This window comes from Parus major, unplaced genomic scaffold (genome assembly GCF_001522545.3).
Source record: "Parus major isolate Abel unplaced genomic scaffold, Parus_major1.1 Scaffold330, whole genome shotgun sequence".
In the NCBI taxonomy this organism is placed as follows: domain Eukaryota; kingdom Metazoa; phylum Chordata; class Aves; order Passeriformes; family Paridae; genus Parus; species Parus major.
The window spans coordinates 83,384-90,954 of record NW_015379280.1 but is presented as its reverse complement, the minus strand read 5'-3'; positions in this window follow the sequence as shown (position 1 = coordinate 90,954).

Here is a 7,571-nt window from a genome sequence, read left to right as displayed (position 1 = left end):
GAATAATTCAGCGCTGGGAGCGGGGGGAGCTCCGCGCCGGCACCGAGACCGCACCGAGCTCATCTCCCGAGCGCCGCACCAGGACCGGCATCGGCACCGGCATCGGGATCGGGATCGGGATTGGGATCGGGATCGGCATCGGGACCGGCATCGGCACCCGGACCACCTCGGGCACCGGCACCGGCACCGCATCAGGTACCGGGCTCTGCACCGGGACCGCACCGCGCCCCTCGCTCCGCGCCGGGCTCCGCGCCGAGACCGCGCCGGGACCGCATCGGCACCGGCACCGGCCCGGAACCACCCCGGGCTCCGCTCCAGGACCGCGCCGGGACCACCCGAGCTCTGCACCGAGCGCCGGGACCGGCACCGGGACCGCCTCAGGACCCCGCCGAGCTCTGCAGCGAGCGCCGGGACCGGCACCGGGACCGCCCCGAGCGCCCCGAACCGCGCCGGGACCGCGCCGGGACCGCCCCGAACCGCGCCGGGCCCGGGCCCCGGCCCCATCCCGGCCCCCCATGGCTCTGGTGCTGCAGCTCCGCTCCGTCTCCGGCCTCCGCGGCAAAGGAGATCGCATCGCCAAGGCGGCGTTCCGGGGTACCGGGAATAACCGGGGAGAGGGAGAGGGGAGAGGGACTGGGAGAGGGGAAGAGGAAATTGGGGAGAGGGGATTAGGGAGAGGGGAGAGGGGAGAGGGGAGAGGGGATTGGAGGAGAGGGATTTGGGGAAAGAGAATTGGGGAGAGGGGATTGGGGAGAGAGAATTGGGGAGAGGGAATTGGAGGAGAGGGATTTGGGGCATTGGGAATTGGGGATTGGGAATTGGGGATTGGGGAGAGGGAATTTGGGATCGGGAATTGGAGGAGAGGGATTTGGGGACAGGAGCAGGGGACTGGGAATGGGGGGAGAGGAATTGAGGACCAAGAATTTGGGATCAGGAATTTGGGATCGGGAATTGGAGAGGGATTTGGGGGATCGGGATTTGGAGACAGGAACTCGGGGAGGGGGATCTGGAGCAGGAATTGAGGGGCGGGATTTAGGGGGGCAGGATTTGGGGGAGCAGGAATTGGGGGCAGGGTTTGGAGGTGCAGGATTTTGGGAGGAGGATTGTGAAGCAGGATTTGGGGGGGAGAATTTGGAGGAGTGGGATTTAGGGATCAGGATTTTGGGAATCAGGATTTGTGTGAACGGGAATAGGGACAGGTTTTAGGGACCGGGATTTGGGGTCAGGATTTGGGGAGTTCCTTCATCCGTCCCTGCCTCAGTTTCCCCACACACGAGCCCAGAGCGGTGGATTTTTGGGATCCCCTCCTCCCGGACTGATCCAGGGAAAAGGGGGTGAATTCCCGGGGTGAAATTCCCGGTTTGCGGGATCGAGGAGATCCCGAAGGAATCCTCCCCTTGTCCCGGGATCCGGGATCAGCCCGGGTTTCTCCCGAGGATTCCGCAGCTTCCCGTTCCCACCGGGATCCGCGGCGGCTCCAAAGATTCCCGTGGGAAGGAGGGAAAATCCTGCCGGGATTCCCGGGAAGTTCGGGAGCCGCCGGAGTTTTCCCGAGGAAAACTTGGGAAAAGCTCGGGGTGGGATCGCAGCTCTTCCAGAGGCCGGGAATCCCTGGAGGCGGAGCGGGATGAGGGCAGGAGCAGCGGAATTCCAGGAATTCCATGGCCAGCCTGGATCAGCTTTCCCAGCTCTTAATGATCTTGGGATCATTAACCAGGGACAATTAACCCTCAGCTCCCCGCCGCGCTTCCAGCGCCAAGAGAATCCCTGGGAAAGGGCCGGAATTCCCGGAAAATCCACTGCGGAGCCCTGGGCGATCCCAAATTTCCTCTTCTGAGCATTCCCGGTCCCGGATCCGGCCCGAATTCCCGGGGAAAAATGTGGGAATGTCGGGATTTGGGTCTGGACAGGAGCCAAGGAACGGCTCCCACCGGGAAAGGGGAGCTTGGCCTGGGATCTTGGAATTCCCAGAGAATCCCTGGATCCCTGGCAGCGTCCAGGGAAAAGCTGGATCACCCTGGGATAGCGGGAAGTGTCGGGATCGGAATGGGATTGGATTGAAGGTCCCTTCCCACCCGAACCATTCCGGGATGGAATTCCAAGGAATCCAGGGCAGCTGGAGCAGGGTCCTGAGGGTTTTTCCTGGTCTGTCCCTTCCATGAATTCCTGCGGAAAAGGGGGTTGAGTGTCACATAGGGATGCACATTCCAGGTGGGAATTCCTTTTCCCAGGCTCATCCGGGCCCTGGCCAGGAAAACCCGGCTGCTCCAAGGGGCTGGAAGCAGCTCGGGAAGCGATTCCAGGTGGGGTTGGATCCGGGAAGCGGATCCAGGTGGATCCATCCCCCGGATGTGACTGGAGAGGGATTTGGGCTCATTCCAAACCTCGGATCCGCAGGGAAAAACCTTTGGCTCCAAAGGCTCCCAGCATCTTTCCCAAATTCCCAGGGGAAAGCGAGGGAGCGGCTCCATGGGAATTCCAGGGATGATGGCCGGGATCCTCTTGGACACACAGCCGGAATATTTTGGGATGCAGGAGAGCTCTGGGCCTGGAATCCGGGCTGGAATCTGGGCTGGAATATTCCATGGGATACAGGAGGCGGTCTGGGATGAGGGGCCAGGAATAATCCATAAGGATAAATAAATGGGATGATCCTTAGGGATCTTCCCAGCTCCCTGTGGATTCCAACAGCGGCAGGAACAGGACATCGGGAGTTTTCCAAGCTCTTGGGATCATGGAATGGTTTGGGATGAAAGCGATCCCGGAGCTCATCCTGTTCCTCCCTGGCTCGGTTTCCCTGGGAATGCTCCGCTGCCCTTTGGGAATTCCAGGGAATTCTGGGAAATTCCATGGGAATTTGGGAATTCCGGGCAGCTCGGCGCTGCCGGCTCCTCATCCTCTCCGAGCCATTCCTCAAATCCCAAATGGAATTCTGGCTTTTGGATCAAAGCGACGCTGCCCTGGGAATAATTCCTTGGGAATAATTCTTTGGGAATAATTCCTTGGGAATAATTCCTTGGGAATAATTCCCGCTTAGGGGCAGCGGGATCCCTGTTCCCGGAGGGATTGAAATCCCTGCGGATGCGGTGCCCAGGGACGTGAATCAGGGAATGCTGGACTGGGTTTTTCCAGCCAAAATCATTCCGTGTTTCCATGATTCCTTCCTCAATCCGGGCCTGGGATGGGATAGGATGGAATTCCAGGCCTGGAATGTGTCCGGTTGGAGCTCAGTCCCAAAATCTGTTGGGAAAAAACGCCTCTGGAAAAGCTCTGGAGCCTCTCCCATGGAATGAGGAGCCTTCTCCCGGCTCCCAGCTGGATATTCCTCATTCCTCCGCTTTTCTCGGATCCCTGAGCCTGGAGCCAGAATTCCCTTCCCAATCCCGGCCCGTCCACCATCCCACCCCTCCGGAGGCGCATCCCGAGGAGTGAAATCTGGGATGAAGCATTCCAGAGGCCAATGGGCCTTGGAGCAACGAGCTCCAAACCGGGGAAACTGAGGCACAAACGGAATTCCGGATCCATGGGAGCGGCCAGGGTGGGCGGGCAGTGGATCCCGCTCTGGAAGCGGAAGGAAAAGATGGATTCCGTGGCCAAAATCCGCTCCCATCCTGGAATTCCGGGGATTCCTCCCCAGCCGCAGCTCTGGATTTGACTCTGGCATTCCCAGCTTTGCCGTTGGGATTCTCCCGGTTTCCCACCGGGGATTTGGGAATGGGATTGGATCCCGGGATTGGATCCAAAGGACTCCCAGATCCGTGGCGGATCCGTTTCACCCCCTCCCTGCTCCGCACATGGAAACAAACCAGGGATGGTTCCAGGATTTCCCGGGAATTCCGGTTTTTCAGCCTGCCTTGGGGGAAAAGGCAGGAAAACAGGGAATTTTCATCTCCCAGCCCATTCTTTGGGAATCTCCAGCAGGATCCGAGCTCTGCTCCAGAGTCACTTTCCCATGGGAATTCCCATTGTGCTCATGTCCGGGGCTAATTAGGGAGCCGGGAATTAATGGATGGGAAGGAGCTGCCAGGAGAGGCTTCCACTCGGGAACGGGGCTGGAAAATGAGGGATATCACCCATGGATACCCCCGGGGGAATCTTTATACCATGGGATAAAGATTCCGCCGCCAGGAAAATTCGGGATTGGGAAGGGTTGGAACAGGGACCAAGGGGCCTCTCCCAGGGCGTGGAATTCCAGTGGAGCTTTTCCACCCTGCTCTTCCCCAAAATCTCAGCGTCTCCCAACCCTTTATCCAGGTTTTCCCTCTTTTTCCTCTCCAGGACTTTCCTTCTACACCCGAGTGCTGGAAAACTGCGAGGACGAGGCCAAGTTTGAGGAGGTAGGAGAAGTTTTCCATCCTTTTTTATCCCAGGAATCCCGCTGGCTTTCCCGGGATTCCCCGTCCAGGTGAAATCCCCGGCTCCCAAGTTTTGTTCTTTGTCCTTTGCTCCGAGGTTTCTCCTGGATTCCTGGCTGGAAACGGGCGGGAAAATCCCTATGGAATTTTCCAAGCCGTGGATGAATGGAAAACTTAAAATTTTCCGTGTTTTCCGCACTGAATTCCGGGGAAAAAAATTGTTTATCCAAGCTGGGAAAATCCTCGCGGGATTTTGGCTCCGTTTTCCGTTGTCTCAGGAGGAAAAAGTCGGGATTTTATTTCCCCCCCTGAAATTCCTTCTTTTTCCTTCGCGCACGGAATTCCCAGAGGAGCTGTGGCTGCCCCTGGATCCCTGGGAGTGTCCAGGGAAAAGCTTGGAGTGAACTGGGATAGGGAAACATTCCCTGCCCATGGAATGGGATTTGAGTTCCCACCCAAACCATTCCCTGAACACGTCCAGGCTTGGAGCATCCCAGATTTTTGGGAATTTTTCCCTTCCCTGGCTCCCTGTGGGATTTTTTCCCCTGCTCCATTCACCACGAATGGTTGGGATCGCATTGGATCAGGAGCCGTGTCCGGTCCGGAATTCTGGCACTTTTAGGGAAGCGAATCCCTCCTGGAGCAGCTGTTCCTGGACCTGGAGAATCCAATCCTTCCCTCCGGAGGGAATATCCAGGGAATCCGTGCCAGCACAGGGAATCCCTGGGAATATTTGAAGCTCAAACCGCTTGGATTATCCGTGGCAGATCCCAAATCCCGGGAACAGGGACAGGACAAGGGGAAACGTCCCCGGGCTGGGCCGGGGAAGCCGAGGTGGAATTTTGGGAACAATTCCCCATGGAAAAGGCGCTCAGGCCTCGGAAGGGGCTCCCAGGGAGTTCGGGAATCTCCATCCCTGGAGTTTTCCAAGGAATTCCTGGATGTGGCGCTCCGGGAATTGTCCTATTCCCGCTTCCCGCGTCTTGGATTCCATGATCCCAGAGGGGCTTTTCCAACCTCAGTAATCCCTGGATTCTGTCATCTCAGAGCTGGAGGAATCCATGCTAATTCCCTCTTTTCCCGCCCCCTCTTCCCGATAATCGGGATCCGCCTCCGGGCAGGATTTGCCTTTCACGCTCCGTTGTCTCCCATTTGTTCCGTTTCGCTCCATCTCTTTTCCAATTATTTTTCCCTTCCTTCCTTGATGGATCCCGTAAATCCTCTGCTGGATATTCCAGAGGCTGGGCATAGCTCCCCAGTTAACCGGGAATGTTCGTGCTCAGTGCTGCATCCCCAAGGATTTCATCCCGGAGATCTCCCCCAGCCTGGGAGGGGAGGGAATCCCCGGGAATGGGGGAGCCCGAATTCCCAGGAGCTGAAGTTTCCTGGGATAATTTCAGACAGGCCCCGAGGGAGGAGCTGCTCCCATCGATTCCAGGGAATTCATGGAATTTTGGGTGGGAAGAGACCTCGCAGCTCATCCCATTCCCTTCCCTGATCCCAGGCCGCTCCGAGCCGGGCCTCGGGCACTTCCACAGCTTCTCTGGGAATTCCATGCCTGGGCCTTCCCAGTTTTTTTCCCAGCACTTGGAAAAACCCTTGGATCGACCTGTGGCTCTTTTCCAGACTTGTTTTCCCCCTTTTCCTGAGGCAAACGCCATCCCAGGGTTTAAGGGAATCCCTGGATTCCTGTCGCTCCCCACAATTGCTGCTTTTCCTTGGATTTGGAGCAGATTTCCTTGGATTCGGTAGATCCGGAGCCCCCGGGGCACATCCAGGATGGAGCTCGGACAGGGACGAGGGAGCCTGGCTGGAAAAATTCCCGTTTTTTCCCTCCTCTCCCTGGGAAAAGGAGCCGAGGGCTGACGGTGCACAGCCCCAAAAAGTGGGAATGGGAAAATTCCTGGGGCCAGGGGGGCATTCCTGCAGAATTCCTGCCGGGAAAGGGCTGCCGGGAGGTGGAAACCCCATTCCCGGAGGGAATCCACGTGGATGCGGGGACACGGGTCAAGGGGCGCTGGGAATTCTTGGATTTGGCAATCTCCGAGGATTTTTCCAACCTGAGCAGCTCCTTGATTCCATAACCTTGGGATTTCTGGGGGATTTTAGCACCGGATCCGATCCCTGGAGCATCAAAACCTTTGGAAAACCAACCAAAGGGGGAAAAGGCGGGGGAAGGACAAAATCCCACCCCCGCAGGGAGAGCCTGGGATAAATCCCGCTGCGGGATCTGGAGCGATGCTGGATCCGGTGGTGCCGTTTCCCATTTCCTTCTCCATCCCCACGATTTTTCCTTGGTTTCCTTGGCTCTGCAGGCAAATGGAAGCCGGGAATAAATAGCTCGGGAATGAGTGTTGGGAAGTGCTGAGGAGGCACCGGCTCCTTCCCGGGAATTTGCTGGATGAGCAAATTCTCTTCCTGTGGTGCTTGATTCCGCTCTGCCGCTCCTGGGAGCGATCCCGGATCCCGGATCCGCTCCTCTGGCGCATTCCCAACCTGGGAATGGGAAAGGAGAGGCTTGGGAAGGGGGGATGCGGGAATTCCGGAGGTCCTGGGGCTTGGAAAACTGAGAATGCAGGGGGTTGGGTGGACAGAGGGATTTGCCTTGGGAAGCAAGAAGAAAATAGGGAAGGGATTGTATTTTATGGGATCATGGAATGGTTTGGGTGGGGAGGGAATCTTAGGATCATCCCGTTCCTACCCTGACACCTCCCGTTATCCCAGGGTGATCCAGCCTGGCCTTGGACATTCCCAGTGATCCAGGGATTCTCTGGGAATTCCTTCCCAAGCTCCCAGCTCCCCTTTCCCAGTGGGAAGCCATTCCCTGGCTCCTGGCCCTGTGGCCCTTTCCCAAATCCCAGCTCTCCTGGAGCCCCTGGAGCCTCGGGAAGTGGCTCCCAGGATTCCTGGGATCCTTCCCCGACTCTCTGTGTATCCATAAGAGCTGGCACTGGGTTCATCCTTAGGGACATCCCGATAAAACAGCCCTGAGCCTTTTCCTGGGAAAAGTGGCCGCTCTCCATCCTCATCCCCTCCACTGCAGCTCCTGGAACGCTCCTGCCTCATCCCGCTCCTCCTGTTCCCAAACCGCTCCTGGATCTTCCCATGCCTCCTTTTCCCAGATAATCCTGGCTCATCCATCTCCTCCTTTTCCTGAAAACTCCTGGATCATCCTTGTCCTTCTTTTCCTGAACATTCCTGGCTCATCCCTCTCCT